At 44.9% G+C, this 17,639-nt stretch overlaps 1 protein-coding gene across 1 annotated transcript in view; it reads right to left on the bottom strand.

Annotated features, from left to right (window-relative positions):
• The window catches only part of ZNF490 (zinc finger protein 490), a 37,206-nt gene that overhangs the window by 6,735 nt on the left and 12,832 nt on the right, over positions 1-17,639 (bottom strand). The gene's annotated exons all lie outside the window — the stretch shown is intronic.

Below are 17,639 nucleotides of genomic sequence, written 5' to 3'. Positions count from 1 at the left end.
GCCTTGTTATTTAAATGCAGATCCAAGACCATCTTGGAGATATGGGAGAAATGCTATACAAATGAAACAAATTTGAAGACCATCAATTCCTTGTGAGAAAAACTCTTTCATTTTCTACCTTATTACACATCATTATCACTCAGCATTTTATGAAACTTGGGGTGAAATCTGGAAGAGGTTTTAATAAACGAATACACCTTTTAGACTATAAGCTGCACATCTCCCATTGAGGATAAAAAACTATAAGCTTTCTCTTTTCTTTTTTTTTTTTTCTGAGACAGTCTCACTCTGTTGTCCAGGCTGGAGTGCAGTGGTGCAATCTCTGCTCACTGCAAATTCTGCCTCCTGGATTCAAGTGATTCACCTCCCTCAGCCTCCTGAGTAGCTGGGATTACAGGGGCAAGCCACCATGCCCAACTAATTTTTGTATTTTTAGTAGAGATGGGGTTTCACCATATTGGTCAGGCTGGTCTTGAACTCCTGACCTCGTGATCTGCCCACCTCAGGTTCCCAAAGTGTTGGGATTACAGGCATGAGCCACCATGCCCGGCCAGCTTTTTCTTTCCCAAAGTGCTGGGATTACAGGCATGAGCCACCAAGCCCAGCCAGCTTTTTCTTTTTCTCAAAGAACGTGAGAGATCAGGGCCAGTTGCAGTGGTGCACACCTGTAATCTCAGCACTTTGGGAGGCCAAGGTGGGCAGATCATGAGGTCAGGAGATCGAGACCATCCTGGCCAACATGATGAAACCCCGTCTCTACTAAAAATGCAAAAATTGGCTGGGCATGGTGGCATGCATCTGTATTCCCAGTTACACGGGAGGCTGAGGCAGGAGAATTGCTTGAACCTGGGAGGCAGAGGTTGCAGTGAGCCGAGATCACGTCACTGCACTCCAGCCTGGCAACAGAGCAAGACTCTGTCTCAAAAAAAAAATAAAAAAGGGTGAACATGAGAGATCAGGAAGTCTGTGGAAAGCCAGATGACTGAATGAAAATATTCCTTTGCACAAGTATTAATTTCAACATTTTTGTGTAATATTTATCATAGGTTCAGTTTTTCCTTTCTCTGTCTCATTTCACGGGTCTAGGAGGTTACTGGAAATAAAGCATGGCAACTTGAATCTCTACAAAACCCCTAAACTCATGAAAGGGTTTATTACTCACATGCTCAAGATCTCAGGGAAAGCTGCATAGGCGCTCGAGCACTTGTGAAATGGCTTGAGAGAGCAAGAAAAGGAGCCTGGCTGGGGATTTGTACTGACATTAGGGAGTGGGCTTGCGTGAGAGTTCAAGCAAATAGGCAGAGGCTGATGTGAACTGGCTGTCTTGCCAGCACCAAATGAGGGTGACCCAGGCTTTCCTCCTACCACATTTGTATGTGGGATACACAGTGGAAACTGAGGAATGAGGTCTTAAAGCTGTGAGCATCATAGGCCAGGCGCAGTGGCTCACATCCATCATCCCAGCACTTTGGGAGTCTAAGGCGGGTGGATCACTTGAGGTCAGGAGTTCAAGCACTCAACCTCCAGCCCTTTTTATCTCCCCTGAGTTTAGGGGCTAGTGCTGTTCAAAGATCAAGGCTGGGTGTCTTTCTGGACATCAGTCCCCACCCTGAAGTTAGGTAGCAGTTCCAGTAGTCATTTCTTTACAACAAAAGAGGCTCCTATTACCCTTATCACTCATGAAATTCCAAGAGATTTAGGAACTCTGTACCAGGAACCACACACAAAGACCACATGTCTTTCCTATCACAGCACAGAACATCATGGTTCAGGGACACAGGCTCACCAGAAGACAGATGATTCATAGAATTATATCATGTTTCCACTCCAGCCACTGGTTAATGTGTGTCATTCGGGTTTCGGTTTTTTGTTGTTCTTTTGAGACCCAGTCTCCCTCTGTCACCCAAGCTGGAGTGCACTGACACAATCCTGACTCACTGCAACCTCCGCTTTCAGGGTTCAAGGAATTCTGCCTCAGCCATCCAAGTAGCTGGGATTACAGATGCACCACTACGCCCAGCTAATTTTGTATTTTTAGTATAGATGGGATTTCTCCATGTTGGCCAAGCTGGTCTTGAACTCCTGACCTCAAGTAATCTGCCCATCTTGGCCTTCCAAAGTGCTAGGATTACAGGCATGAGTCAATTTGTCTGGCCTGGGTTTTTGTTTTAAAACAGTAGAATAGTGCTGGACGTAGTGGCTCATGCCTATAATCCCAGCACTTTGGGAGGCCGAGGCAGTGGATCACTTGAGGTAAGAAGTTTGAGACCAGCCTGGCCAACACAGTGAAACCCTGTCTTTACTAAAATACAAAAATTAGCTGGGTGTGGTGGTGCACGCCTGTAATCCCAGCTACTTGGGAGGCTAAGGGAGGAGAATGACTTAAGCCGGGGAGGCAGAGGTTACAGTGAGCCGAGATGGCACTACTGCATTTCAGCCTGGGCGACAGAGTGAGACTCCATCTCAAAAAAATAAAATAAAATAAAGTAAATAAAATACAACAGTAGAATACAATGAAAGAATATTCCACTGTTTCTTTCTGCATGTTTCACAACTGAAGAAATCTCTAGAGAACCCCAAAAATGACAGAACACAGAAAACCAGAAACACCAAATGCAATTTTATCTTCTGACACCTACAGCTACTGAGAACAGTACACAGCGTAAAATCAACAGGATAAACCTAAATCCTCACATTTAAAGCCTGTTTGCCTCAGTTCCTTTTCAACACCATGCCCAGATTTCAACAAAAAATTACAAGATACATTAAAAGACTTAGATGGTTTGGCTAGGCACAGTGGCTCATTCCTGTAATCCCAGCACTTTGGGAGGCCGAGTCTGGCAGATCACACGAAGCCAGAAGATAGAGACCATCCTGGCTAACATGGTGAAAACCCGTTTCTATTAAAAGTACAAAAAATTAAAAATTAGCCAAGTATGGTGGCGCATGTCTGTAACCCCAGCTACTCGGGAGGCTGATGCAGGAGAATCGCTTGAACCCAGGAGGCAGAAGTTGCAGAGAGCCAAGATTGCACCACTGCATTCCAGTCTGACCAAAAGAGCAAGACTCCGTCTCAAAAAAAAAAAAAAACTGAAATGGTTTGAAGAGAGAGTGCAGGCACCAGAACCAGTCTGAGATATAAAAGAGATGCTGAAATTATCAGACCAGAAATTTATTTACATTCTTTTTTTTTTTTTTAATTTTTTGAGACAGAGTCTTACTCTGTTGCCTAGGCTGGATTACGGTGATACAATCTCAGCTCACTGATACTGTCATAGTGGAAAAAAATATATATATATCTAATACATGTCGTCTACAAGAAATCCAATTGTTTTAACTTTCGTTTTTTAGAGACAGGGTCATGCTCTGTCACCCAGGCTGGAGTGCAGTTGTGGGATGATAGATGACTATAACCTCTAATTCCGGGGCTCAAAGGACTCTCTCACCTTTGCCTCTGAGTAGCTGGGACTACAGGTGCACACTACCAGCCCTGGATAATTTTTTTTTTTTTTTTTTATAGAGATGGGGCGTCACTATGTTGCCCAGACTTGTCTCAAACTCCTGGCCTCAAGCAATCCTCCTGCCTCAGCTTCCCAAAGTGCTGGGATTACAGGTGTGAGCCACCATGCCTAAGCCAATAAATCCACTTTAAATATGTCACAAATATATATTACAAATAAAGGGGCCGGGCGCGGTGGCTCAAGCCTGTAATTCCAGCACTTTGGGAGGCTGAGGCGGGTGAATCACGAGGTCAACAGATAGAGACCATCCTGGCCAACATGGCGAAACCCTGTCTCTACTAAAAATACAAAGATTAGCTGGGCGTGGTGGCGCGGCCTGCAGTCCCAGCTACTCGGGAGGCTGAGGCAGGGGAATTGCTTGAACCCAGGAGGCAGAGGTTGCAGTGAGCCAAGATTGTGCCACTGCACTCCAGCCTGGCGCCTGGCAATAGAGTGAGACTCTGTCTCAAAAAAAATAAATAAATAAAATAAAAATAAAAAAAATAAAGGAACAGAGAAAGAGATACTATGCTAACCCTAATTTTTTTTTTCTTGAAACGGAGTTTCGCTCTGTCACCCAGGCTGGAGTGCAATGGCAAGATCTCAGCTCACTGCAACCTCTGCCTCCAGGGTTTGAGCAATTCCTCCTTCCTTGGCCTCCTAAGTAGCTGGGATTACAGGCACATGCCACCACGTCTGGCTAATTTTTGTATTTTTAGTAGAGACAGGGTTTCACCATGTTGGCCAGGATGGTCTCTATCTCTTGACCTCGTGATCCACCTGCCTCAGCCTCCCAAAGTGGCAGGATTACAGGTGTGAGCCACCACGCCTGGCCAACACTACTTTTTTAAAAACTGGCACAGCCAGCTGGGTTCGGTGGCTCACACCTGTAATCCCTGCTGAGGTGGGATGACCTGAGGTCAAGTGTTCGAGGTCAGCCTGGCCAATATGATGAAACCCCACCTCTACTAAAGATTCAAAAAATTAGCCAGGCATAGTGGCATGTGCCTATAATCCCAGCTACTCAGGAGGCTGAGGCAGGATAATCACTTGAACCCGGGAGGCAGAGGTTGCAGTGAGCCGAGATGGCACCACTGTACTCCAGCCTGGGCAACAAGAGCAACACTCCATCTCCAAAAAAAAAAAAAAAAGCTGGCACAGCCTTATTAATTTCAGAAAAAGCTGACTTCATAGCATGAAAATACAGTGATAGAAGGGCATTACAAGACCTAGTTAGAAAGTCGGTAATTACAAAGACGACAGAGGGATAAATATACAATGAAGGGAAGAAACCAGCCTAAAAAGGCAGAGAATACTCAAAATCAGAATGCCTCTCCCTCTACAGGGGATCGCAGTTCCTCATCAGCAACGGAACAAGGCTTAATGGAGGACGAGTGTGTTCCATTAACAGAAGCAGGTTTCAAAAGGTGGGTGATAAGAAACTTCTGGGAATTAAAAGAACTTGTTCTAACCCAATGCAAAGAAACTAAGAACCTTGAAAAAAGGTTTGACAAATTGCTAACGAGAATGGACAATTTAGAAAGGAATATAAGTGAATTGGAGTTGAAAAACACAATACAAGAACTTCGCGAAGTATGCACAAGTTTAAACAGTCGAATTGATCAAGCAGAAGAAAGGATATCAGATGTCGAGGACCAGCTTAGTGAAATGAAACGAGAAGACAAGATTGGAGAAAAAAGCATAAAAAGGAATGAGCAAAGTCTCCAGGAAATATGGGACTATGTGAAAAGACCTAATTTACATTTGATAGGTGTACCTGAATGTGACAAAGAGAATGAATCCAAGTTGGAAAATACTCTTCAGGATATTATTCAGGAAAACTTTCCCAACCTAGCAAGGCAGCGTAATATTCAACTCCAGGTAATACAGAGAACACCACAAAGATATTCTTCAAGAAGACCAACCCCAAGGCACATAATTGCCAGATTTATTAGGGTTGAAATGAAGGAGAAAATACTAAGGGCAGCCAGAGAGAAAGGTCAGGTTACCCACAAACCGAAACCTATCAGACTTACAGCAGATCTCTCAGCAGAAACCCTACAAGCCAGAAAAGAGTGGGGACCAATATTTAACATCCTTAAAGAAAAGAACTTTCAACCCAGCATTTCATATCCAGCCAAACTAAGCTTTATGATCAAAGGAAAAATTAAATCTTTTGAGAATAAGCAAGTACTTAGAGACTTCACCACCACCAGGCCTGCTTTACAAGAGCTTCTGAAAGAAGCACTATACATATAAAGGAACAACCAATATCAGCCTTTCCAAAAATATGTCAAAAAGCAAAGAGCATCAACACAATGAAAAATTTACACCAACTAATGGGCAAAACAGCCAGCTAGCATCAAATGGCAGTATTAAACTCATATATATTCAAATTGGATAAAAAGCCAAAACCCATCGGTATGCTGCATCCAGACCTATCTCACATGCAATGATACACGAAGACTCAAAACAAAGAGAAGGAGGAAGATTACCAACCAAACAGAGTAAAAATAAACAAATAAATAAAAAGCAGGAGATGCAATTCTTGCCTCTGATAAAATAGTCTTTTTTTTTTTTTCTCTCTCTCTTTTTTTGAGACGGAGTTTCTCTCTTGTTACCCAGGCTGGAGTGCAATGGCGCGATCTCGGCTCACTGCAACCTCCGCCTCCTGGGTTCAGGCAATTCTCCTGCCTCAGCCTCCTGAGTAGCTGGGATTACAGGCACGCGCCACTGTGCCCAGCTAATTTTTTGTATTTTTAGTAGAGACGGGGTTTCACCATGTTGACCAGGATGGTCTCGATCTCTTGACCTCGTGATCCACCCGCCTCGGCCTCCCAAAGTGCTGGGATTACAGGCGTGAGCCACCGTGCCTGGCCTAAAATAGTCTTTAAAGCAACAAAGATCAAAAGAGGCAAAGAAGGACATTACATAATGGCAAAAGGATCAATGTAACAAGTAGAGCTAATGATTCTATAGATCAATGAGACAGAAAAGTAATAAGGACATCCAGGACTTGAACTCAGACCTGGAACAAGTAAACTTAATAAACATTTATAAAACTCTCCACTTCAAATACACAAAACATACATTACCACCTCACACCTATTCCAAAAGTAACTACATAATTGGAAGTAAATCACTCCTCAGTAATCGCATAGCATTTCATAGGTTTAAATGAAATATTGGTTGGCTGCTTGTTTATTTTCTTCCCTTATTCCTTCCTGAGGAGCTGGGATTACAGGCATGCCCCATCATGCTCTGCTAATTTGTGTATTTTTAGTAGAGATGGAGTTTCATCATGTTGGCCAGGCTGGTCTTGGAACTCCTGACCTCACTGATCCCCCCACCTTGGCCTCCCAAAGTGCTCGAATTGCAGGCTCAAATTGCATTGCGCCCGGCCCTCTCACCATTTCTATTCAACACTGTACAACAGTGAAATTAACACAAGAAAAAGAAATAAAAGATATACCAACTGGGAAGGAAGAACTAAAACTGTTTTTCTGCATATGACATGATCGTGTATGTAGAGAATTTAAAAAATCCACAACAAAGAAAACTCCTGGAATCAATAAGAGCAAGGTTGAAGGACACAAGCTTAACACACAAAGGCCAAGTGCTTTCCTGTACAGCCACACAAATATAGTCAACTGATCTTTGATAGAGTCAAAGACAGCTGGCTGAGGTGGCTCACGCCTGTGATCCCAGCACTCTAGGAGGCCAAGGTGGGTGGATCACGAGGTCAAGAGATCAAGACCATCCTGGTCAACATGGTGAAACCCCATTTCTACTAAAAATACAAGACTTAGCTGGGTGTGGTGGCATGCCCCTGTAGTCCAGCAACTCAGGAGACTGAGGCAGGAGAATTGCTTGAACCCAGAAGGCGGAGGCTGCAGTGAGCCGCGATCCTGCCACTGCACTCCAGCCTGGTGAAAGAGTGAGACTCGGTCTCAAAACAAACATACAAAAAAACTCAGTAACAGGAAGACAATCCAATCAAAACTGGGTAAAAGATATGAACACATACATCACCAGAGAAGAGTTAGAGATGGTAAACAAGTGTATGAAAACATGCTCAACATCACATAGCATTAGGAAATCAATAAAACTAATATAAATAAGATAAATAAAACTAAGGTATTACTACACTCACTAAAGGGCTGAATTTCAAAACACTGAAAACACCAAATGATGGTGAAGATGAGGAACAATAGGTATCATCATTATTTGCTGTTGGCAATGGAAAATGGTACTCCTATTTTGAAAGGTAGACAGTTACAAAACAAAACACACTCTTAAACTGTAATCTAGACATCATGCTCTTAGGTATTTACTTAAATGAGCTGAAAACTTATGTTCATGCCAAACCTGTGCATGAACGCTTATTGCTTTATTCAAAATTTGCAAACCTTAGAGTGAACCAAGATATCTCTCAATAGACATATGGATAAACCATCTGGTTCACCCAGAGAATGATAAAAAGAAATCAGGCATCAAGCTGTGAAAGGACATGAAGGCCAGGTATGGTGGCTCCGACCTGTAGTATCAGCTACTCAGGGCACTGAGGCAGGAGAATCACTTGAGTCCAGGAGTTCAAGACCAGCATGGGTGATACGAAGAGACCCCATCTCAATTAAAAAAAAAAAAGACATGGAGGAATCTTGACTTGAAAATATATTATTGAAATTATATTATAAACTACAATATAAACTTGAAAATATATTATTAGGCCAGGCATGGTGGCTTGTAATCCCCAGCACTTTGGGAGGCCAAGGCGAGCAGATCACCTGAGGTCGAGAGTTCAAGACCAGCCTGACCAACATGAAGAAACCCCATCTCTACTAAAAATAGAAAAATTAGGTGGGTGTGGTGGCACACGCCTGTAGTCCCAGCTACTTGGGAAGCTGAGGCAGGAGAATTGCTTGAACCCAGAAGGCAGAGGTTGCAGTCAGCTGGGATCACTCCACTGCACTCCAGCCTAGCAAGAGTGAGACTCCGTCTCAAAAAAAAGAAAAAAAAGAAAATATATTAGTAAGTGAAAGAAGCTAATCTAAATCGCTATATACTGTATAGTTTCAAAGATGACATTCAGAAAAATACAAAATTATGACAGAGTAAAAAGACTTCTGATTGTCAAGAATTTGCGGAGAAGAGGGAGGGATTAATGAATAGGGGAAGAATGGGATATTTAGGTGAGGGAAAGCATCCTATATGATGCAATTATGATGAACAGCAGTTAATATACATTTACCAAAACCCACAGATTGTTCACAGAGTCAGCCCTAATGTAAACTGTGAACTTTGAGGCAGCAATACTGGTACATCAATTAGATGGATTAAAGTAATATAAAATATAAAAAGGACAAACTACGTGGAGGCGGAGCAGTCAAGTGGGAACACTATACTTTCTCATCAATTTTGCTATAAGTCTAAAAATAAAGTCTACAAAAATAAAGTCTATTAGAAAAAGAAAAAAAGATGAAGACAGACTGACAATTCACTCCATGACTGGTTGATGGATGAAACATGTAACCTTTCACTCAATTCATGAATTTTATTTTAGTAAGCCTTTACGGTGCTTTCTAAGCCAGAGACTGGTAAAGGCAATGAAACTTCCATAGAATGCCTTGTTCAAAAGCCCATCACTCTAAAGAAGTGAAATAAGAGCCTTGATTAGTATCAGTAGTGTCCAGAACTCTGGCATGAATATAAAGAGTATCCAAGTGGAGCCTTGGATTGTGGGGTTACCCTAGGTAGAGGTGTGTATTATTTTGACTTATATGGCTACCTGTGAGGTAAAAAAAAGATTCCCAGGGTTTTGTGGGGTTTTTTTTTCTTCCTTTGAGAAGAATTCTCGCTCTGTTGCCCAGGCTGGAGTGCAGTGGTGCGATCTCAGCTCACTGCAACCTCTGCCTTCCAAGTTCAAGCAATTCTCCTGCCTCGGTTTCCCGAACAGCTGGGACTACAGATGTGAGCCACCACAACTGGCTAATTTTTTTGTATTTTTGGTAGAGATGGGGTTTCACCATGTTGGCCAGGCTGGTCTCAAACTCCTGACCTCAAGTGATCCACCTGCCTCAGCCTCCCAAAGTGCTGGGATTACAGGTGTGAGCCACCACACCTGGCCTCTAAAAAATAAAAAAAATTCAAAAGTGAAGGGAATCATCAGGTAAGTCACTGTTGAAAAGGGACTTAGCCAAAACTGATAGCTGAGTATTTACCAGTGCTGATTAGATGGAGCCAGTTACTGCCAGAAGGTTGGAGACTGGGTATAGGGGCACAACCACATCATCAAGGTTGCAGTAACCCACCATGAGGTACCATTTATTCTTTCCAGGTTTAAGAATAGGCCAAATTGGGCTATTAAAACAAGAAGCACCGGGAATAACAGCTCTTCACTAAATAGGTCTTGTACAATGGGTTTCAATCCTTGAAGACTGTTTAATTGACATTTGGCCATATTAAGGACTTTAACTGGGGAGTAGGGGTGGTAAGGTCCCTGGGGTTCTATTTTTTAATTTTTTTCTTTTTCTTATAGAAAGATGGGGTTTCACTATGTTGGTCAGGCTGGTCTTGAACTCCCGACCTCAGGTGATCTGCCCACCTTGGCCTCCAAAGTGCTTGGATTACAGGCGTGAGCCACCACACCCAGCCTGGGGTTCTATTTTGTTAAGGCAATTTGTAACTGCCAAAGAGTTAATTTAAATTATGGTGGCTCACACCTGTAATCCCAGCGCTTTGGGAGGCTGAGGTGGGCAGATCACTTGAAGTCAGGACTTCAAGACCAGCCTGGCCAACATGGTGAAACCCCACCTCTATTAAAAAATACAAAAAATTAGCCAGGGATGGTAGCAGGTACCTGTAATCCTAGCTACTCAGGAGGCTCATGCAGGAGAAATCGCTTGAACTCGGAAGGCAGAGGCTGCAGTGAGCTGAGATCACACCACTGCACTCCCACCTGGGTGACAGACTGAGAGTCTGTTTCAGCACTCCCGCCTGGGCAACAGAGCAAGACTCCATCTCAAAATAAATAAATAAATAAATTATAGGGTGTACCTTGCTTACATTTAGTGGGATCCTCAGATATAATTGATTCCTAGGATTGATTAATCCCATCAATGTTTGTCAGTTAGTGCATTACAGAGAGGTTAAAATTAATTCAGGCTGGGCGCAGTGGCTCACATCTGTAATCCCAACACTTTGGGAGGCCGAGGTGGGTGGATCACGAGGTCAGGAGTTCAAGACCAGCCTGGCCAATATGGTGAAACCCTGTCTCTACTAAAAATACAAAAATTAGCCGGGCGTGGTAGTGCACACCTGTACTCCCAGCTACATGGGAGGCTGAGGCAGAAGAATTACTTGAACCTGGGAGGTGGAGGTTACAATGAGTCAAGATTGCACCACTGCACTCCACCTGGGCAACAGAGCAAGACTCTTCTCTAAATAAATAAATACATAATTCAGAACCAGGCTGAGCCTGGTGGCTTATGCCTATAATCCCAGCACCTTGGGAGGCCAAGGAAGGTTTATTGCTGGAGCACAGGAGGGTCAAACCAGAAATATATATATGTGTGAATATATATATATATGATTTTTAAAACAATAAAATTAATTCAGAACCAATGTCAGAGAGGCCTAAAAGCCATGCACGTGCAATGTCCTTTTCTTTTTTAGTTGCATAATTCTTTTACTATGTTTTGGATTTCCAATTAGGTCAAAACGTAGAAAAATGCTTCATTTTTCTTTTTTTTTTGTAGGGAAAGGGAGGAGAGGTGAGTGGGTGAGAGGAAGGAAGGAAGGAAGGAAGGAAGGAAGGAAGGAAGCTTCATTTTTCTTTTGTTCCCTTCCTTCTTTCATCCTTCTCTGTTTTGTTTCTGTGGTCACTTGATACACTTCCAGGCAGAAAGGTTATCTTCCTACCTTAATATTTATTAATATATTTTTTTTCCTCCAGAGAACCTCAAATCATAATCATCAGGGTTATGGGCTTCACCCATGACACCGTTGGCATTAAAAGGTTTCAGGGCTGAGCAAGGTGACTCTCGTCTGTAATCCCAGCACTTTCGGAGGCCAATGCAGGCTTGGTTTCAGGAGTTTAAGACCAGCCTGGCCAGCAGTCCCACCTCCACTAATAATACAAAAATTAGCCGGGTCTGGTGGCAGGCACCAGTCAACCCAGCTACTCAGGAGGCTGAGGCAGGAAGAACTGCTTGAACCCAGGAGGCAGAGGTTGCCATGAGCTGAGATCATGCCACTGCCCTCCAGCCTGTGCAACAGAGCAAGATTGTGTCAAGGAAAAAGAAAAAAAGGTGGTTTGGGCCACCACAGCAGCTCACACTTATAATCCCAGTACTGTAGAAGGCTGAGGCAAGTGAATCACTTGAGGCCAGGAGTTCGAGAACAGCCTGGTCATCAAAAGGCAATATCATCTCTATTAAAAATAATAAAATGGGCCGGGTGTGGTGGCACACGCCTGTAATCCCAGCTACTCGGGAGGCTGAGGCATGAGAATTGCTTCAACCTGGGAGGCAGGGGTTGCAGTGAGTCGAGATGGCGTCACTGCACTCCAGACTGGGCGACAGAGCAAGAATCTGTCTACCAAAAAAAAAAAAAAAAAAAAAAGGGCCGGGCGTGGTGGCTCACGCCAGTAATTCTAGCACTTTGGGAGGCCAAGGAAGGTGGATTGCCTGAGCTCAGGAGTTCAAGACCAGCCTGGGGCACACGGTGAAACGCTGTCTCTACTAAACACACAAAAAATTAGCCTGGTGTGGCGGCATGCGCCTGTAATGCCAGCTACTCGGGAAGCTGAGACAGGAGCATTGCTTGAACCTGGGAGGTGGAGGTTGCAGTGAGCCTAGATCACGCCATTGCACTCCAGCCTGGGCAACAGAGTCAGACTCTGTCTCAAAAAAGAAAAAGTGATTTGATCAAGGAATCCAAAGGAAAGAAACGCAAATGTTCTAATCTGTTTAGATAAGGAATTGCCTCTCCACCGTTAATATGGAAAACCCACAATCAAAATGTAAATACATTCACAAAGGCCAGGCATGATCACGCCTGTAATCTCAACATTTTGGGAACCCAAGGCAAGAGAATCCTGACGCCACGCGTTTGAGACTAGCATGAGCAACATAGCAAGATCTTGCGTCTACACAGTAAAAATTTAAAATTAGCCAGTAGTGGCAGGTGCCTGTAGTCCCAGCTACTCAGGAGGCTGAGGCGGGAGGATCGCTTGAGTCCCAGTGTTTGAGGATGCAGTAAGGTTCGATGGCACCACTACACTTAAGCCTGGGCGACACGGCGAGACCCTGTCTCAAAAACAAATTCCCAAACTTGATAGCGGCAACCCGGACAGTGGGTCAGTGCCTCGTGATGACAGCAGGGGCATCTCAGCAGCCACAGGAACGAACTCTAGGAGCTCCACGCTCGCCCTCCTGTCCCTTGGCGGCAAAATAAAATGCTCCCTCCTCCAGGCTTCAATTCTCACAGGCGGATTCACCTTAACGTTCTGACCCAAATAGATTCTCAGACGCACGAACCCCACACCCGAGTGGGGATTCGCCCTCATGACTTTCCCGTGGCACCCACACAATCTTGGGAGACGCGGGGCTGCGGGCGCGCAACTGCCCGGAAAGGGCTCCGGGGCTGGGGCCGCAGCCGCAGGGGCGGGACAGGTCCCAGCTGCCGGCCCAGCCCTACCCTGCTGGGAGACCCTCGGGGGTCCTGACCCCAGCTGCGCCACGGGGACTCGGGTCCAGCCACAGCCGGTTCCGACGAGCCCCCTCCTCAGGTCTCGGGACTTCCGGCCCCGAACACTCACCATTTCTCGGCTTACGGAGGCTCCAGGAGTCCTCCCTATGGATCTGTCACTACCTGCAGGTCCCAGGGCGACAAAGGGCGTGCAACACTCCAGAGAGTCTTCGGAGGAGGATGAGGGGTAACCCCAGTGAACCGCTACAATAAGGATATTCACACGCCCAAGCAGCGCTAGGGTCCACGCCCCTTTCCAGCAGTGATGCTGATTGGACAGTTTGTGTGGCCCCGCCCCTTCGCCGCGGAGTGACAGTCATGCAGGTGAGCATGTCGTTGAGCCAAGCTCCACAGTCAGAGTGGGTTTTCCCTGCGGGGATATTTGCTTGTGAGCCCAACTTTGTTCTTTGCCCTAGGTCCATTTTTAAGTGGCCTATTCAGTAGTGTTAAGTGTAGTTACATTGTGAAACCAATCTCTAGAAATGATTTCCTCTTGCAAATTCGAAACTCTTAATGATTGAATGACATCCCATTTACCGCTCACCCTCAGCCCCTCACACCCACTATTCTACACTATTCTACTTTTTGATTGTATGAAGTTCACTGTGGGTACCTCATACAAGTGGAATTATTCTGTATTTGTCTTTTTTTTTTTTTTTTTTGAGCCGGAGTTTTGCTCTTGTTACCCAGGCTGGAGCGCAATGGCGCGATCTCGGCTCACCGCAATCTCCGCCTCCTGGGTTCAGGCAATTCTCCTGCCTCAGCCTCCTGAGTAGCTGGGATTACAGGCACACGCCACCGTGCCCAGCTAATTTTTTGTATTAGTAGAGACGGGGTTTCACCATGTTGACCAGGATGGTCTCGATCTCTTGACCTCGTGATCCACCCGCCTCGGCCTCCCAAAGTGCTGGGATTACAGGCTTGAGCCACCGCGCCCGGCCTGTATTTGTCTTTTACTGAATGGTTTATTTCACTTAGCATAAGTCCTCAATCTTCATCATGTTGTTGCCCAAAGTGTTGGGATTACAGGTGTGAGCCACCTGGACAAAAGTCAATTGTCCAGTACCGCCAAAGAGAGCAAGAGGTGTAATAACCTGCTTTTTGCTAGCTAAAACTATCTTTTTCTCAGACTAAAAGCTATTCAGGCTTTATGTTAGCTTCTTGAGCTGCACAGACTCTATCTTAGCTTCTTCATATTAGTTATTTTTCCACCATTAAGTATGTAGCTGGGGCGGGCTGACACTGGGCACCTCCAGGAATGCAGGAGGCCGGGTTAAGTGGTACCAGCAGAGCCTGGGAATGCAGGTGCTGTCGAGTGCCCAGAGCCCCCATTATCTATAAGTTGTATATCTTTTATGACAACTTTACCCCTCACACCTGGCACTGTTTTATTTCTCATGTACTAGTTTATCTTTTAATTTTTTGCTTACTCTGCTTTTGTGAAAAATTTGCTTCAGCTAGGTTCCCCCTCCCCTTCAAAACTAGAGTATAAGAGACCACCTAACTTTTTCTTAGGGGCCGAGAGAATTTTGGGCGTTAGCCACCTCTCAGTCGCAGGCATAATAAAGGATTCATAATTCAATCTCGGAGTGTGGTACATTCCTTGACTCGCAAGGGTACAACAAAGGGTTCGCTCACATATCCGCGTTGCATTTTGGTTGAGATAGGTTTCAAGTTGGTTTTAAGTCTATTCTGCCTGCATATACTCGCCCCTTGTGTTTGTCCGAAATCTGTCTCCACTTGTCTGTGTATCTGTCTTGTCCCTTTTGATACCACATAAACTTGAAAATGGGAGGTATTGGGCACATTCCTGCTAACAATCCTCTGGGAAGGAAAAAGAATTTTTTTTTAAGGAGCTCAATGGTTAACCAGCTTCTCTCCTTAAACTGGGCACGGTGGCTCACGCCTGTAATCCCAGCACTTTGGGAGGCCAAGGTGAGATTAGCTGAGGAGAGGAGTTCTTGACCAGGCTAGGCATCACAGTGAAACTCTGTCTCTACTAAAATACAAAAAAAAAAAAAAAAATTAGCCAGGTGTAGTGGCATGTGCCTGTAGTCCCAGCTACTCAGGAGACTGAGGCAGGAGAATTGCTTGAACCCAGGTGGCAGAGATTGCAATGAGCCGAGCTCACGGCCAAAATACTCCAGTCTGGGTGACAGAGTGAGACTCTGTCTCAAAAAAAAAAAAAAAGGCAGCTTAATTAAAAGCTAACACCCGGTCGGGCGCGGTGGCTCAGGCCTGTAATCCCAGCACTTTGGGAGGCTGAGGCAGGCAGACCACCTGAGTTTGTGAGTTCAAGACCAGCCTGATCAACATGGAGAACCCTCCCCCCACCAGTAAAAATACAAAATTAGCCGGGTGTGGTGGCAGGTGCCTGTAATCTCAGCTACTTAGGAGCCTGAAGCAGGAGAATCACTTGAATCTGGGAGGTTGCAGTGAGCCGAGATTGGGACACTGCATTCCAGCCTGGGTAACAAAAGCAAAACTCTGTCCCCACCCCCTACAAAAAAAGGCCAGCCACGGTGTCTAACACCTGTAATCCCAGCACTTTCAGAGGCCGAGGCGGGTGGATCCCGAGGTCAGGAGTTGGAGACCAGCCTGGCCAACATGACGAAACCCCATCTCTACTAAAAATACAAAAATTAGCCAGGCATGGTGGCGGGCACCTGTGATCCCAGTTATTCGGAAGGCTGAGGCAGGAGAATTGCTTGAACCTGGGAGGCAGAGGTTGCAGTGAGCCAAGATCATGCCACTGCACTCCAGCCTGGACAACAAAGCAAGACTCCGTCTCAAAAAAAAAAAAAAAACCTAGGATTCAGTATGGTTCCTTATACAATCCTATGATAGATTTCTATAATTTTATGTTTCATCTAGCATCCGTCTTTTTTTCTTTTTTTTTTTTTTTTGAGACAGAGTCTTGCTGGAGTGCAGTGGTGTGATCTTGGCTTACTGCAACCTCTGCCTTCGGGGTTCAAGCAATTCTCCTGCCTCAGCCTCCTGAGTAACAGGCATGCACGACCATGCCCAGCTAATTTTAATTTCTGTATTTTTAGTCGAGAAGGGGACTACAGGCACGCACCACCAGGCCTGGGTAATTTTGTTGTATTTTAGTAGAGACAGGGTTTCACCATGTTGGCCAGGATGGTATCCATATCTTTACCTCGTGATCCACCCAAAATGCTGGGATTACAGGCGTTAGCCACTGGCCAGCATCCATCTTTAATATCCCTCTAGCACTGCCAGACTTTTTCTCTCTGTACCTTGAAATGTAAATTTTGCTATCTGATTCTTCACCTAATAGTTGTTTCCTTCAATATGCAGACTCACAGCTATTTAGCTGACAACTGCCAGGGTAATAAACCAGGTTATCAAGAGTTTGTAGGTCTAAAATAGGGAGGAAAAAAAGGTGTCTTATGAACCTATAAAACATACTTCTAGCTGGCGGTGGCTCAATCCTGTAATCCCAGCACTTCGGGAGGCTGTGGCGAGCAGATCATGAGGTCAGGAGATCAAGACCATCCTGGCTAACACAGTGAAACCCCATCTCTACTGAAAATACAAAAAATTAGCTGGGCGTGGTGGCACACGACTGTAGTCCCAGTTACTCAGGAGGCTGAAGCAAGAGAATTCCTTGAACCTGGGAGGCAGAGGTTGCAGTGAGCCAAGATCACACTGCTGCACTCCAGTCTGGGTGACAGAGCAAGACACAATCTCAAAAAGAAAAAAAGGACTTCTTCTGGCTGGGCACTGTGGCTCACGCCTGTAAGCCCAGCTCTTAGGGAGGCAGAGGCAGGAGGATAGCTTGAGCCCAGGAGTTCAAGACCTGCCTGGGTCATACAGTGAGACCTTGTTCTCCACAAAAAAGAAAAAAACAAAAAGACCAAAGAAAATGTACTTATATTGGCATGCCTAATAGGTCTATGTATTTATGTGTTGTGTACACAGTGTTTCACAACCGAAAAAAAAGAGCTCTAATTAATTGGCTTAAAAAATAAAAGCACTTAAATACTTTCACAGAAAAAAAGAGTGGTCAAATGCTTTTTCAAGTTTACATGACTTAACTACAAGCTTTAATAAATAAGCTAGGTTTAAGATTACTGGCAAAGTAATATTAGAAATGCCTTGGCCAGGTGCGGTGGCTCACGCCTCTAATCCCAGCACTTTGGGAGGCCAAGGTGGGTGGGTCACAAGGTCAGGAGTTCGAGACCAGCCTGACCAACATGGTGAAACCCCGTCTCTACTAAAAATACAAAAAAATTTTGCCGCCGGGCGCGGTGGCTCATGCCTGTAATCCCAGCACTTTGGGAGGCTGAGGCGGGTGGATCACGAGGTCAAGAGATCGAGACCATCCTTGTCAACATGGTGAAACCCCGTCTCTACTAAAAATAC

Source organism: Aotus nancymaae, unplaced genomic scaffold (assembly GCF_030222135.1).
Source record: "Aotus nancymaae isolate 86718 unplaced genomic scaffold, 86718_ANA_hifiasm-v0.15.2.pri h1tg000028l, whole genome shotgun sequence".
NCBI lineage: Eukaryota > Metazoa > Chordata > Mammalia > Primates > Aotidae > Aotus > Aotus nancymaae.
This window is presented reverse-complemented; position numbering and strand designations above follow the sequence as displayed.